The sequence below is a fragment of the Cucumis sativus genome, unplaced genomic scaffold (assembly GCF_000004075.3).
Source record: "Cucumis sativus cultivar 9930 unplaced genomic scaffold, Cucumber_9930_V3 scaffold67, whole genome shotgun sequence".
Lineage (NCBI taxonomy): Eukaryota > Viridiplantae > Streptophyta > Magnoliopsida > Cucurbitales > Cucurbitaceae > Cucumis > Cucumis sativus.
The window spans coordinates 112292-128483 of NW_022279560.1; the positions used below are offsets into that span (position 1 = coordinate 112292).

General features: G+C 41.2%; 2 long non-coding RNA genes across 2 annotated transcripts; one reads left to right on the plus strand and one right to left on the minus strand.

Moving 5' to 3' along the window:
* The first annotated feature begins 4139 nt into the window (after positions 1-4139).
* On the plus strand, positions 4140-6008 carry LOC116406135. The gene is made up of 3 exons (XR_004219166.1): positions 4140-4400; positions 4508-4695; positions 5801-6008. It is a non-coding gene; the product is annotated as an uncharacterized LOC116406135 (long non-coding RNA).
* A 1836-nt stretch (positions 6009-7844) lies between these two features.
* Positions 7845-8246, minus strand: LOC116406141. The gene is made up of 2 exons (XR_004219171.1): positions 8123-8246; positions 7845-8042 (listed from the first exon to the last, which is right to left on the minus strand). It is a non-coding gene; the product is annotated as an uncharacterized LOC116406141 (long non-coding RNA).
* Positions 8247-16192: the final 7946 nt, after the last annotated feature.

Genomic DNA, 16192 nt, shown 5'->3' on the forward strand with positions numbered 1-16192 from the left:
GGAGAGGATCGTGCAGGTGGGGCCTGCCAGGAGGATGAGAGAGAGAGGTATAAATATGTAATGTTGGGGTAGGGGAGGCTAGGTCTTTTTTGGTTATTTCAAGGAGAGTAAAGGCTGCTGTAGCCTGAGGGTATCCAGCCCCGTATAAAGAAGCTGGGTAAGTTTTCTATGTTGTTCTTCCTTTATTTTTCATATCTACTACTGTTGAATGTGTTTTGGCTTTTACATAAATAAAGATTTACAGAGTGCTGCCTCTATTTAGCCATTTGGTTAGGATATTTTGTGTTTTATTGTTAGAATCCTAACATACTTCTCCATTACAATGTGGCTTTCTGGAAGAGTGCCAAATCTTGGATCCTATTTTAATAGCAAAAGAAACTATGGAGGTCTATAGTATCCGAAAAAAGAAAAGATGGATCATTAAATTATACCTTGAAAAGGCCTTTAACAGAGTGGATTGGAAATTTTAGAAAATGTAATGCAAAAGAAGATCTTCGATGTAGGATATTGTGTTATATTGGCCAGCCTTTACAGCATCCCCATTTTGAAGTCTTTGATGATCAGGACTTTCGGATCAGCCCTCTGCTTCAAACAGTTTTTGCTCAACCAATCAAGGCTTATTCTTCTTTGTTCTCAGCATGCTGCCTTTGATTATGATTTTTCTTTGGAAAGATTCTTTTTATCATTTTGTTTGTCTTTGTTTTTGTGGCTTTTTGTTTTGATCTTGTGTTGTCGCTTTTTGGATGTTTTGAGGGCACTAAGGGGGTGTCAACCTAGTTTGAGATGCCCGATGCGCCTGTTGATCTTCCCTCTCCTCTTTTGCTCTGTGTATAATCCTCATGTACATTGAGCTTTGTGTCTTTCTTTATATTAATAATAGTGAGACTCGTATCCTTTTTTAAAAAAAGAAAGAAAATTCAATTATATATCACCAACACTCTCCTCACTTGTGGGCTTGAAATATTTGAAAGGCCCAACAACTGGAAATGGATTTTAATTGGGGAGGAAACGACAATGCGAGGCTTGAACACAAGACCTTCTTGGACCACCTGCTCGGATACCATATTGAAAGGGAGACAAACAAACACAAAACTTTACGTGGAAACCTGTGTACCAGGAGAAAAACCACTATATTTTTCTTCTTATTATTTTCTGATGAAAAATACAATAGGTACAAGGGAGAATAAATAGAATATACAGAGGAATAAAAAAGGAAAATATTTAGGAATTAAGAAAAATATTCCCATAAACTTTTCATAAATATTCTAAGATTCTAACAATAAAAAGTTCTATTTATTCCAAATTGTGACTGCTCTAATATGCAGTTGTTTTCTGATTCAGATGATTGAGGAGCTTGGTGGTTCTCTCACTGCTGATGGGAGTACAAGCACTCATGTCATTACAGGAAAAGTGCGGAAAACTCTAAATTTTTGTATTGCTCTCTTTTTAGGGTTAGTCTTGCAACCTTAGACGAACACTCTTCTATGTGTCCTTTTGGCCTTTGAATACCGATAATCATCTCATTTGCACCAAAGTTAGCAATTCCATGCACACAAGGCCTTTGCCGTTATTTTTCCATTGCCTCGTAGTTGTGCTTAGGCTGGAAATTGTTGTGAACCTTCTAAATCTAAAAGGGCATAGTTTCTTATTCTACTGCCTGTTTACTTTTAGTTAAACATCAAAATCAATTCTTATGTTTGAGTTGGATTGTATCATGCTCTTCCTTTTCAGTTGTTTCTATCGTGATGGTGGGTAGTGGTTGTTAAGACAACCATTAGGCTAATTTGGGTTGCAGGCTTACTTTTCCCATTTTACGTGTAAAATGGCTCAAGCTCACTAATGAAAGATATTTGTTGGCTAGCTAGTGTTTTTATCCTCGATTTCCTTCTTCCCCTAATACATTATGTTATGGAATTTGTTAGATACCTAGATTAGTATAGGGTTGGGGTATAAGGGTAATTAGATATTTAGAAAGTTACTAGTAGTTATTGTGTAAGTGTGGTTACTAGTAGTTATTATGTAAGTGTGGTAACTAGGGTGGTTACATGTTATTATAAATGGAGGGAGGGTAAGTGGGGAGAATTCTGGGAGTGATATAAGGCTTGGGTGAGAGTACTCAAGAGGGAGGGTTCCAAGTGCTTTATACTTGGTTTTATCTTGTATTTTCTTATAGTTACATTATAATAAATTCAGATCTTGTTCTTGTTAGGAAGTATATGTCTCCAATATTATTTAAATACAGTAGAAGAATTAAAAGGGTAATATTGACCCACACGAGAATATAGGAGAGATTATAGGAGGAGAGAATATCGGAGGAGATCTTTCCCATTAGTTTGTTAGTAAAGCAAAATAAAAGGGAGGAAAGAGGAGGGAGAAAGGGGACAAAATATTCCAAAGAAGTAGAGGCTGCCGTCTTTCGTGCTCGGGAGAAGTAGAGGGTCCAAGTCAAGTTCTTTTTATTCGACAATCTCCGGAAGAATGGAAGGATCGTCGAGCAAAGGACCAACGATTGAGAGTATCATCGAAGGTGGAGGTAAGACATTGAAGGAAATCAAGGTAGAAGGTAAAACAAACAAGTTTGAAAGGGATGAAAACTCAAACGATCATAGCAAATTCAAGAAGGTTGAAATGCCTGTGTTCAGTGGCACTGATCTGGATTGTGTTTATTTAGAATGGATTGGAATCTTCAGGTCCATAAATCGATGGACTCCAAGAAGTTGCTGAATCCATAGAAGAATCGAGGAAAACGCGATTGCAACGGTTATACAACGAAGGTGAAGAGGATGGCAAAGAGTGACCAAGAAGAAACTATAGAGGAAGGTCGATGATGATTACCTGTGAGGCTCGAAATGAAGACTCGAGTGAAGAAAAATTTGTTGCTCACAGAAACACAAAATGGCTGGTTGCAATGGAGAAAGAAGAAGCCGACAGTTACCGGTCTACAGAGGCTCGAGAAGGTGGTCTGGAATAGGGGTGAATCACGTGACGAGGAAGAAGTTGCTGCACACATGATGGTGCCAATGACGTGGTAGAAATTGGTAGGAAAGAGGATTAGGACAAAAGGAACAATCTTGGGTTTTACTATTTCAAGTGGGCTTCAACTTACTCTAAATGAGCTTCAACTTATTCTAAATAAAACATTGGGGCACATCATTTTGTAGATGAAGTGGGTGGAGAGTTCCAAAAATAGGAGGGAAGAAAAACGTGTATGTAGGTGGGTCCTAGGAATGAAACCGGCGGCAGTATGATTTTGATCTTGACGCAACAATTTGATTATGGCCTAGCCCACTAGAGATGAAGGGTTTGAAAATTAAACACTTGTTGGTGATATGCAAAGGGTTAACTAAGACAATGTGTTATGGAAAAGGAAAATTCAAGTACATTGGGCTGCTTTGTGGGCTGAAGTCAATGGACCTTATTGGAATCGAGAGTTTTTCAAAGCCGAAGGGGAGGATTTCTTTTTCAACATTGAAGAGCAGAATGCTGGGGATTGTTTGCAATTAAAAAGAGAAAAAAAGAAAGGGGCCTTGATCATGTTTGTAAGCACACCTTGAGGACAAGGTGTTTTGAAGGATCGGGTAATGTTAGATACCTAGATTAGTATAAGGTTAGGGGTATAAGGGTAATTAGATATTTAGAAAGTTACTAGTAGTTATTATGTAAGTGTGGTTACATCTTATTATAAATGGAGGGAGGGTAAGTGAGGGGAGAATTCTGGGGAGTGATCTAGGGCTTGGGTGAGAGTACTCAAGAGGGAGGTTCCAAGTGCCTTATACTTGGTTTTATCTTGTATTTTCTTATAGTTCATTATAATAAATTAAGAACTTGTTCTTGTTAGGAAGTATCCTAACAGAATAACTCTAGAAGGTCTCATGTTAGCGAATGATAATCTGCGTTAAGTGTGTATTTGTAGGAGTTCTTCTCCCGGGCATCTATGGTTGATATTCTTTACCTTTCAATATATCAAAGCCAAGGATTCTTTTGCATTTCTCTATGCTTTTTCTTTACCCATTTATGCTTTTTTTAGTTATATTTGAGAGTAGTATTTCATTTCTTTCATGTGAAATGTTGAACTTCAGTAGTGTGGAGAGTGGAACGTAATATCTTACCTTTTATATTAGTAAACTTGATTTTAAGCAATGTGTTTTTGAAGATTTTATGTTGTAGAATGTTTTTTGTTCTTCAAGCTACTGTTCTTAACTTTATTTTCTCCTGTTAATGTTCTCAATGATTATCGAGCATATGCATTACCATGTGGCTTCAAGCGTGTCAGTGTGCTCTTGCTCATAATTTTTACTATATCTTGTTACTAAAATTGCAAGTTAATTGCAAATTACTCAGAGCTTGGATTGTCTCCTCCAGTTGGTTAAAGGAAAGCTACCGGGAAGGCAGATTTGTTGGTAAGTTCGAATGGCTTGCTAGTATCAAAGCGTAATGTATTTTCTTCCACTTATGTTTTTCATCCTACCTAATTTTTGTGATTGATTAATTCCTTATGGATCTGCAGACGAGTTGCCTTACATACTAAATGATGATGACTACATATCGAAGTATCGAGCCAGCCTAAAAGCTGTAGTTCTCAGGGCAAAAGCATGTTCTTGAGCTTTATTTGAAGGGTATGATGTTTGCATATCAGCTCACGCTCAACCACCACCTAAAACTCTATCCCTGATAGTCAAGTCAGCCGGTGGAAATGTAAGTTCTCTGTTATTGTACAAATCTCGAGTACTAGGTTTGGTTCTCTATATTACATATACAACCACTATAATATGGCTATCCTCCCATCTAATGAAGACGTGAAGTTCTCAAAAAACAAGCACGTATACGAATTCTAGACATGGGTCAATAAATCATAGACATGGTGACGTGTCATTTTTTTCTTAAAAATATAGGATAGTGCTAGAACACAGTTTTAATATATATAATTTAAAAAGTATGTATCATATTTATATAGAAATTCAAAGTCAATAAGTTTATGTATTTATATGCTTAAAAATAAGCTTGTCCTTCACTCAAAACTTATTCAAAGCCAAGAGTTTAATATGTGTGTGTGACCAATCTTGACCTTTATTGCATTGGAATACTTGTTGTCTAACACATCTACTGTACTAATACGTGTTCAACACGTGTTCTCCGAGTGTTCCATACATATTGTTTATTGATACACTACCCAAACTAGAGTGTATGTGCTTCTTTAAGTCTTTAATATTTATGTTTGTTTTGATCCTAGGAATTGAGCATGTAATGTAAAAAGTCTATGCACAAGGGGTCATATGGCCATCTCCGTGTTTCTTTAATTATCAAATTTGTTCAAGTTTTTAATTGTCTCTAGATCGAAATCTGGAGTTATTTTTTGTGATTTGGTGTACAAATACATACATCCATGTTTCTAATTATGATTAGATTGTTTTCTGGTCGCAACATTTTATTGTTTAGCTTGTCTTTGATCTTGAACTTACTATTATGTTGATTTAAATTCCATTTTAGCCTTAGAACTTTCAAAACATCCATTTTAGTCATCGAGCTTCCAAAACGTAGCCAACTAACGGTTTTAGTATTTTGTAAATTATTTTATCAATTAATATTCATTTATCCAATACTCATCGGTCATTTCTGCTATATGTGATTGGAATATATCTCATAGGAAGCATTTTGAAAGTTGGGAAAAGATGAAAAATTTTAGGGACTAGAACAAGAATTTGTTTAATATTTTTTGATAGGGTGAATACTTGCAATTTCCTTGTAGTATATACATAATTTTTTCTCTCATTTGGCAAATTCATTATGCTTGAAAATTTAGGTGATTCATGAGCTAGATAAAGTAAACAACGTATGGAAGACGAGCTTTGTGGCTTGTGAGGAAGACGTGGAGGAAGCCTTGGTGGCCGTAGAAAAAGGGATATGGACTTTCAACGTTGAATGGCTAATGGCATGTATAATGAGACAAGAAGTAGACTTGGAGGCCCCTCAATTTGCTGAGTCCCTATGAGAAACAAGGTCACCCTAACTTTCAATTTTGAACAAGCAGCAGCCAGCCATTTCGTCCTTGTGTAAATCCACTCTTTTCTCAACTCACTCTAATTTGGTACATAAACAAACTCTGATCGCTCCATCTCTATATTCATCAGTACATAAAAGACGATAAGTTTATTCATGGAGAAAGTTGGATGTAAGTATGTTTTAGGAATGGTCCTTCATTTAGTAACTTTGGGAATTGTAAAATGAGGTAATGAAGTTCTATCAAGTTGAATGTTCTTGTTTATGTTGGATGAGACTGATTCTTGGATACCAGAATTAACTTGAAGTACGTGTTTGAGTTCCATTGGAGTGATTAGAGAAAAAATGTTCCTTTAAAAAGGGTATTTTTTTTATGTAGACTTTCTTTTTATTAAAATTGCTTAAAATACAATTTGAGAGTATTTCAATAGCTTTCAAAGAGTTGTCAAACACTTGTAGTTTTTCTAAAATAACATATTTTCAAAATTAATTACTGTAATAGTTAAACAAAAGATTCTTTCCCTTAGAACTTTTAAAGTTTGTCTAGTTACCTCTTAAACCTTTCAATTGTTTAATAGGTCTTTCAATTTTATGTTTTAAGTGTCTATAAATTTTGATTTTTTTTATTTGTTAGATATAAATCTGAAGAAATGAATAAAGTAGATTTGTAAGTTTAAAATAGTTTAAAAGTTGAGAAATTAAATTTGTGGTTTAAAAAGTTGGAGTAAATAGTTTGTGTTAAGTCGGGTTGTGATATTTTATTTATTTATTTTAATAATAGAAGAGAGGGAGACGAAAACTGCAAACTGAAGGGAGAAGAAGCGGTGGCTGAATTTGTATATTTCTCCTTTCTTTTCAATTTGAGAAAATTTCTTTGCAATTCACTTTGAAAAGGAAATGAATTGTAACGACCCAACTTTTCTAGGTAAGTCGAGGTCATTAATTTTTGACAAAAGACTTTGGTTGATACAAAATGAAACGTAAGCCAATTTAAAAACAACTTTAAGTCAGGCCTGATTTTCTAATATAAAAAAAAAACTTAAAAATAATACTATTTACAAATAAAAGTTTGTAAACTAAATTTCAATACAACATCTTAAACCTCAAAAGAAACCATAAGCGGAAGCAAAATGACACGTTTCCTATGGCAATCACGCTTCCTTCCTGCCCCTCGCCGATTTGCCACCTTTATTTCCTTTGCCTGAAAATTAAACATAAGAAGGGTGAGTATAACAATACTCAGTAAGAGACCCTCTACTGGTCCCGTCAGGGGAAAATAAATTGTTAACATTCTATTGGGACACCCTGTACAGTCGCAGTCTTGTGATCCCGTAGGATGCACATTTCAGTCTAACGCCCGAGGGACGTACATATCAGTCTAGTGTTCTGCAGAAACACATATCAGTCTAATGCTCCCGAAGGTGCAGAATAAATTGGTGATCCCGTGGGACACCTACAAGGCACACATCCCAATAAAAGCTAACAATTTTCCCCTCATTCCATTCAATCCATCTTTCAGTTACTTCAAAATATAAAGTTCTTTCTCTCAACGTCCTAACAGTCAACTTATCTCACTTTAGTCATATGTCTGTCAATAACATACTAATACGTCAGTCAATCAAACTATACAGTCAATACACCCCTCAGTTCACCAGCACACAGTCATACTTTAGCGTAACGTACACCCAGTCTAAACGACAATCACAAGTTCACATCTGCATCTCATACAAACACAATCTACAATTTTCGTCCTGTCCACATCCACACACACATATATATATATATTCCAAGACAATCACAATATGCATTCAACACTAAGTCTACTTCAATCCATATGTATATATATATTTTCAGTCAATCCACAGTATACATTCAACACCGAATCTACATCCATACGTGTATATATATATATCATCTCAACATCTTTACTCAGTCAGAGACAATCATACAGACATACAATTCACAATCATAAGTGAGTCCAGTAGAAAATCCCTTACCTCAAAGTTAGGGAAGCTCCTTAATCAACTAACGTCCTCGAAACAATCCTAAGCAATACAATACAAAAATTCGATTACTTTCAAGATACATATCTCACTTACTTTCCTCAACGTAAGTTCCAACTCACCGAAGTATTGGCGAACTGAACCCTCAACAATTCATATATTGGTTGTGAATTTAAGGGAGCCCAACGTTACTCCCACACCTCAACGCACGACTGTCGAACTCGCAGCAAAAATCCTAAGTGTGGGTCGGTCAGCGGTCGGCCAAAGGAGACGTGGCGCTGCCTCAAAATCGATCGACGATCTGACGCGGCGACCGGCTTCACAAGATGTATGCATCGACGGCTTCACGGAGGTGAAGACAGACGCGGTCGGAGAGTCGCGCGGCAGTGCAGAAAACAGAGGAGAACGAAATGGGCGGCGGCTGGAAACAGAGGTTGCGCGGCAGGGCTTCACGAACCGGCCGACGGTTGCAGCGACGGATCTGGGTTACTGCGAACTGCAAGGGTGAAGCACGAGCGGCAGCGAGGACCTGGACGGCTCGGCGATGCAGATCTGGACGACGGTTGTGAGCGGGGAGGCACGACAGTTACAGGTGGATGGGCGCGGCGGTTTCGATCCGAAGGAGAAAAGAGAGTGGCGGTTGGGTTCGGCTTCGGTGAATGGAGACGGAAACAGACGAACGGAGAGTCACGCGGGACGACTGCTGCAAGGTTGCTTCGCGAACGGAGATGGAGAACGGAAGGGAGGGTCGCGGCGCTGGGCGGAAGAAGAAAAGGGAAAAAAGAAATTTTCATTTTCTTTTCTTTTTATTTAAAAAATATATAAAATAAATATAATAAAATATAAAATAAATATATATATATATATTTAAAATTTTCATTTTCTTTTCTTTTATTTAATAAAATGTAAAATAAATATAATAATAAAAATATAATTAAATACATATACATATTTAATTATATTAATACATTTTCAAATCTTCTTTCTCCCCTTCAACATATTTAAAAAAAAAATCTTGAACAAATCGAAATAATTCTCTCAAAATAATTTACCTTCAAGTTTGGGGCGTTACATGAATATTTCTCCCTCAGGCTTATCTCTTCTTCTTCTCAATTTATTTTCAATTTTTCTGTGTGCTTCTCACAGTGTATGCATAATCTCTCTTTCATTTTGATCTTCATCTCCATTTCAAATATCTCCCACACAAAGAACAAAGAAATGAGTAAAGTAACTGAGAGAGCATTTTGTTTTTCCCTTCATATGGTTGGTTACTTTTTGTCAATTAAATGAAAAGTGAAGAATAAGATAAGATTTTCTTTACCCATTTGCCATCATCATCAAAGCTATTTACCTCATTTTTGTTCACACACACACAACTTCATTTTGTTGGATTACACTCATTTGAGAAAATAGCAAAATTTTATTAGAAGAATAGCAAACATGAGCATTTCACGTGTTTTGAATTTTCATTAACCCTAAAATCTCCTCGCCTGCTTTTTAGTTAAACTGTAACTAATTTTGAAATATGCAAAATTTTAGCATAAATATTGATTTTCTCCTACATTATCTTAACACACTTTTTTTTCCTCCAAATATTGGATTTGTATCAAATCTTTATTTTCAAATTTTACTTTATCCAAATTTTCATTTTTCAAAATTTCATCGTTATTCTACTTTTATTTTTGTATTTCATATATATATATATATATATATAATTTATAATATTTAATCTTATTTTTCTCTTTTCCTATTCATCTTCTTCTTCCTTTCTCTCCTCTTCAACCTACGGCCACACCACCGTCTCTTTTCTTCTTTCTCTTTTCATTCTCCAATCAACTTCATCACCGTCTTCCACCTACACCGAACGTCAAGCAAATTTTGTCCTATCGTCGCATCACCGTTAGACCGAGTCACTCCGGTTCCGTCACGCCATGTATATTTAGATTTCAATTGTTCGGTTATTTGTTGCACCGATCCGTCTCCGTTAGAATTTGATTCTCAACAATTTGGGTAAGTTATGGAATTTACATATAGAAGTGATTGATTTCTCTTCAATTATGTTTAGGTCGGTTCGTTGCACTTTAGTTTGAAAAATAAGCTTAAGTAAGGTTATAAGGTAAGGGATTCTCTACTATTGGACTCACCTATAGTTCTGAATTGTGTTGTCTGTATAGTTACCTCCGATTGAGTAGAGATGTCGAAACGATTGGGACGGAACCAAGAAACCGAGTCAAGGGCATCACCGTTTGACTTTTGTGGGCAAGACTCTTTGAGATCACTCAAATTGGACCGTGCAGTGGTTAGATGTGAACTTTCGAGGCCTCCGACCCCGTTCTGAGTCCGGTCGTTCCTTTCTAGGTCATTGTGCCTTTCTTCGACGTTTTGGGACGGAACCAAGAAACCGAGTCTGGGGGCATCACCGTTCGGCTTTTGTCGGCAAGAAACTTTGAGATCACTCAGCATTAGACCGCCTAGTGGTTAGATGTGAAGTTTCGAGGCCTCCAACCCCGTTTTGAGTCCGACCGTTCCTTTCTAGGCCATTGTGCCTTTCTTCGACGTTTTGGGACCGAACCAAGAAACTGAGTCTAGGGCATCATCGTTCAGCTTTTGTGGGCAAGAAACTTCGAGATCACTCAAAATTAGACCGTCCAGTGGGCTAGATGTGAACTTTTGAGGACTCCGACCCCTGTCTGAGTCCGGTCGTTCCTTTCTAGGCCATTGTGCCTTTCGTCGGCGTTTTGGGCGGAACCAAGAAACCGAGTCTGGGCCATCACCTTTCCCCTTTTGTGGGCAAGAAACTTCAAGATCACTCAGAATACGACTGCCCAGTGGTTAGATGTGAACTTTCGAGGCCTCTGACCCCGTTCTGAGTCTGGTCGTTCCTTCCTAGGCCATTATGCCTTTCTCCGGCGTTTTGGGACGGAACCAAGAAACTGAGTCTAGGGCATCATCGTTCGCCTTTTGTGGGTAAGAAACTTCGAGATCACTAAGAATCGGACCGCCCAGTGGCTAGATGTGAACTTTCGAGGTTTCCGACCCATGTCTGAGTCCGGTCGTTCCTTTCTAAGTCATTTTGCCTTTCTTTGGCGTTTTGGGACGGAACCAAGAAACGGAGTCTGGGCATCACCGTTCGGTTGTTGTGGGCAAGAAACTTCGAGATCACTCAGAAATGGACCGCCCAGTGGTTAGATCTGAACTTTCGAGGCCTCGGACCCCGTTCTGAGTTCGGTCGTTCCTTTCTAGCCCATTGTGCCTTTCTTTGGCGTTTGTAGACGGAACCAAGAAACCGAGTATGGGCCATCACCGTTCGGCTTTTGTAGGCAAGAAACTTTGAGATCACTCAGAATCGGACCATCCAGTGGTTAGATTGAACTTTCGAGGCCTCCGACACCGTTCTGAGTCCGGCCGTTCCTTTCTAGGTCATTGTGCCTTTCTTCGGCATTTTGGGACGAAACTAAGAAACCGAGTATGGGCATCACCGTTCGGCTTTTTGGCAAGAATATTCAAGATCACTCAGAATCGGACCGCCCAGTGGTTAGATGTGAATTTTCGAGACCTCGGACCCCGTTCTGAGTTCGGCCGTTCCTTTCTAGGCCATTGTCCCTTTCTTCGGCTTTTGAGACGAAACCAACAAACCGAGTCTAGGGCATCATCGTTCGGCTTTTGTGGGCAAGCAACTTCGAGATCACTTAGAATCGGACCGCCCAGTGGCTAGATGTGAACTTTCAAGGACTCCGACCTCTATCTGCGTCCGGTCGTTCCTTTCTAGCCCATTGTGGCTTTCTTCGAGGTTTTGAGACGAAACCAAAAAACCGAGTCTGGGGCATCATCGTTCGCCTTTTGTGGGCAAGAAACTTCGAGATCACTCAGAATCGGACCGTCCAGTGGCTAGATGTGAACTTTTGAGGACTCCGACCCCTGTCTGAGTCCGGTCGTTCCTTTCTAAGCCATTGTGCCTTTCTTTGGCGTTTTGGGATGGAACAAAGAAACCGAGTCTGAGGCATCACCGTTCAGCTTTTGTCGACAAGAAACTTCAAGATCTCTTAGAATCGGACCGCCCAATGGTTAGATGTGAACTTTCGAGGCCTCGGACTCCGTTTTGAGTCCAGACGTTCCTTTCTAGGCCTTGTGTCTTTCGTCGGCGTTTTAGGACGAAACCAAGAAACCGACTCTGGGCCAACACCTTTTCCTTTTGTGGGCTTGAAATTTGAGATCACTTAGAATCGGACCGCTCAGTGGTTAGATGTGAACTTTCGAGGCCTCCGACCCCATTCTAAGTCCGGTCGTTCCTTTCTAGGCCATTGTGACTTTCTTTGCGTTTTGGACGGAACCAAGAAACCGAGAGACTGGGCATCACCGTTCGGCTTTTGTGGGCAAGAAACTTCGAGATCACTTCAGAATCAGACCACCAGTGGTTAGATGTGAACTTTTTGAGGCCTCCGACCCCGTTTAGTCTGGTCGTTCCTTTCTAGGCCATTGTGACTTTCTTCGACATTTTGGGACGGAACCAAGAAACCGAGTCTAGGTCATCACCGTTCACCTTTTGTGGGTAAGAAACTTCGAGATCACTCAGAATCGGACCGCCTAGTGGCTAGATGTGAACTTTCAAGGACTCCGACCCCTGTCTGAGTCCGGTCGTTCCTTTTTAAGCCATTGTGCCTTTCTTTGGCGTTTTGGGACATAATTAAGAAACCGAGTCTGGGGCATCACCGTTCGGCTTTTGTGGGTAAGAAACTTCGAGATCACTCATAATTTGACCACCCATTGGTTAGATGTGAACTTTCGAGGTCTCCGACCCCGTTCTGAGTCTGGTCGTTCCTTTCTTAGCCATTGTGCCTTTCTTCGGCATTTTGTGACGAAACAAAGAAACCGAGTCAGGGGCATCACCGTTCGGCTTTTGTGGGCAAGAAACTTCGAGATCACTCAGAATCGGACCGCTCAGTGGTTAGATGTGAACTTTCGATGCCTCGGACCTCGTTCTGAGATCAGTCGTTCCTTTCTTGGCCATTGTACCTTTCTTCGGCGTTTGTGGACAAAACCAAAAAACTGAGTCTAGGGCATCTCCATTCGGCTTTTGTAGGCAAGAAACTTCGAGATCACTCAGAATCAGACCGCCCAATGGTTAGATGTGAACTTCTGAGGGCTTCGACCCCTATCTGAGTCTGCTCGTGCCTTTCTAGGCCACTATGCCTTTCTTCAGCGTTTTGGGACAAGAACAAGAAACCGAGTCTAGGGCATCACCGTTGGCTTTTGTGGGAAAGAAAGTTCGAGATCACTCAGAATCGGACCGCCACGTGGTTAGATGTGAACTTTTGAGGCCTCCGACCCCGTTCTGAGTCTCGTCGTTCCTTTCTAGGCCGTTGTGCCTTTCTTCGGCGTTTTGGGATGGAACCAAGAAACCGAGTCTAGGGCATAACCGTTCGGCTTTTGTGGGCAAGAAACTTCGATAACACTCATAATCTGATCGCCCAGTGGTTAGATGTGAACTTTCGAGGCCTCCGACCCCATTCTGAGTCCGGTCGTTGCATTCTAGGCCACTGTGCCTTTCTTGGTCGTTTTGCGACGGAAACAAGAAACCAGGTATGGGGCATCACCGTTCGGTATTTGTTGGCAAGAAACATCGAGATCACTCAGAATCAGACCGCCGAGTGGTTAGATGTGAACTTTCGAGGCCTCCGACCCCGTTCTAAGGCTGGTCGTTCCTTTCTAGGCCATTGTGCCTTTCTTGGTTCTTTTGCGACGGAACAAAATAAATCGGGTATGGGGCATCACCGTTCGGCTTTTATGGGCAAGAAACTTCGAGATCACTCAGAATCAGACCGCCCAGTGGTTAGATGTGAACTTTTGAGGCCTCCGACCCCGTTCTCGAGTTCGATTGTCTTTCTAGGCCCTTGTGCCTTTCTTCGGCGTTTTGGGGGCGGAACCAAGAAACCGAGTCTGGGAATCTCCGTTCGGCTTTTGTGGGCAAGAAACTTCGAGATCACTCAGAATCAGACCGCCCAGTGGTTAGATGTGAACTTCTGAGGCCTTCGACCCCGTTCTGAGTCTGCTCGTTCCTTTCTAGGCCACAGTGCCTTTCTTAGGCGTTTCGGGACCGAACCAAGAACGAGTCGGGGGCATCACCGTTCGGCTTTTGTGGAAAGAAACTTCGAGATCACTCAGAATCAGACTGCCACGTGGTTAGATGTGAACTTTTGAGGCCTCCGATCCCGTTCTGAGTCCGGTCGTTCCTTTCTAGTCCGTTGTGCCTTTCTTCTGCGTTTTGGGACGGAACCAAGAAACTGAGTCTAGGGCATCACCGTTCGGCTTTTGTCGGGAAGAAACTTCGAGATCATTCATAATCGGACCATCCAGTGGTTAGATGTGAAGTTTCGAAGCCTCTGACCCCATTCTGAGTCCGGTCGTTGCTTTCTAGGCCATTGTGCCTTTCTTGGGCGTTTAGCGACAGAACCAAGAAACCGGGTATGGGCATCACCGTTCGGCTGTTGTGGGTAAGAAACTTCGAGATCACTCAAAATCAGACCGCTTAGTGGTTAGATGTGGACTTTCGAGGCCTCTGACCCCATTCTGAGTTCGGTCGTTCCTTTTCTAGGCCATTGTGCCTTTCTTGGGAGTTTTGCGACGAAACAAAGAAACCGGGTATGGGGCATCACCGTTCGGCTTTTGTGGGCAAGAAATTTCAAGATCACTCAAAATCAAACCGCCCAGTGGTTAGATGATAACTTTTGGGGCCTCCGACCCCGTTCTGAGTCTGGTCGTTCTCTTCTAGGAAATTGTGCCTTTCTTCGGCGTTTTGGGACGGAACCAAGAAACCGAGTCTGGGCATCACCGTTCGGCTTTTGTGGGCAAGAAACTTCGAGATCACTAATAATCGGACCGCCCAGTGGTTAGATGTGAACTTTCGAGGCCTCCAACCCCATTCTGACTCCGATCGTTCCTTTCTAGGCCATTGAGCCTTTTTTCGGCGTTTTGGGACGGAACGAAGAAACCGAGTCTAGGGCATCACCGTTTGGCTTTTGTAGGCAAGCAACTTGAAGATTACACAGAATCAGACCGCTCAGTGGTTAAATGTGAACTTTCGAGGCCTCCGACCCCATTCTAAGTTCGGTCGTTCCTTTCTCGATCATTGTGCCTTACTTCGGCGTTTTGGGACTGAACCAAGAAACCGAGTTCGGGCATCACCGTTCGGCTTTTGTGGGCAAGAAACTTTGAGATCACTCAGAATCGGACCGCCCAGTAGTTAGATGTGAACTTTCGAGGCCTCCGACCTCGTTCTGAGTCCAATCGTTCCTTTCTAGGCCATTGTGCCTTTCTTCGGCGTTTTGGGACGGAACCAAGAAATCGAGTCTAGCCATCACCGTTCGGCTTTTGTGGGCAAAAAACTTCGAGATCATTCAGAATCGGACCTTCAAGTGGTTAGATGTGAACTTTGGAGGCCTCCGACCCCATTCTGAGTCCGATCGTTCCTTTCTAGGTTATTGTGCCTTTCTTCGGCGTTTTGGGACCGAACCAAGAAACCGAGTTTGGGGCATCACCGTTCACCTTTTGAGGGCAAGAAACTTCGAGATCACTAAGAATCGGACCGCCCAGTGGTTAGATGTGAACTTTCAAGGCCTCAGATCCCGTTCTTAGTCTGGTCGTTCCTTTCTAGGCCGTTGTGCCTTTCTTCGTCGTTTTGGGACGGAACCAAGAAACCGAGTCTGGGGCATCACCGTTCGGCTTTTGTGGGCAAGAAACTTCAAGATCACTCAAAATCAAACCGCCCAGTGGTTAGATGATAACTTTTGGGGCCTCTGACCTCTTCTGAGTCCGGTCGTTCCTTTCTAGGCCATTGTGCCTTTCTTTGGCGTTTTGGGACGAAACCAACAAACCGAGTATGGGCCATCACCGTTCGGCTATTGTGGGTAAGAAAGTTCGAGATCATTCAGAATCGGACCGCCCAGTGGTTAGATGTGAACTTTCGAGGCGTCCGACCCCGTTCTGAGTCCGGTCGTTCCTTTCTAGGCCATTGTGCCTTTCTTCGGCGTTTTGGGACGAAACCAAGAAACCGAGTATGGGGCATCACCGTTTGGGTTTTGTGGGCAAAAAACTTTGAGATCACTCAGAATCGGACCGCCCAGTGGTTAGATGTGAACTTTCGAGGCCTCCGACCCCGTTCTTAGTCTCATAGTTCCTTTCTAGGCCATTGTGCC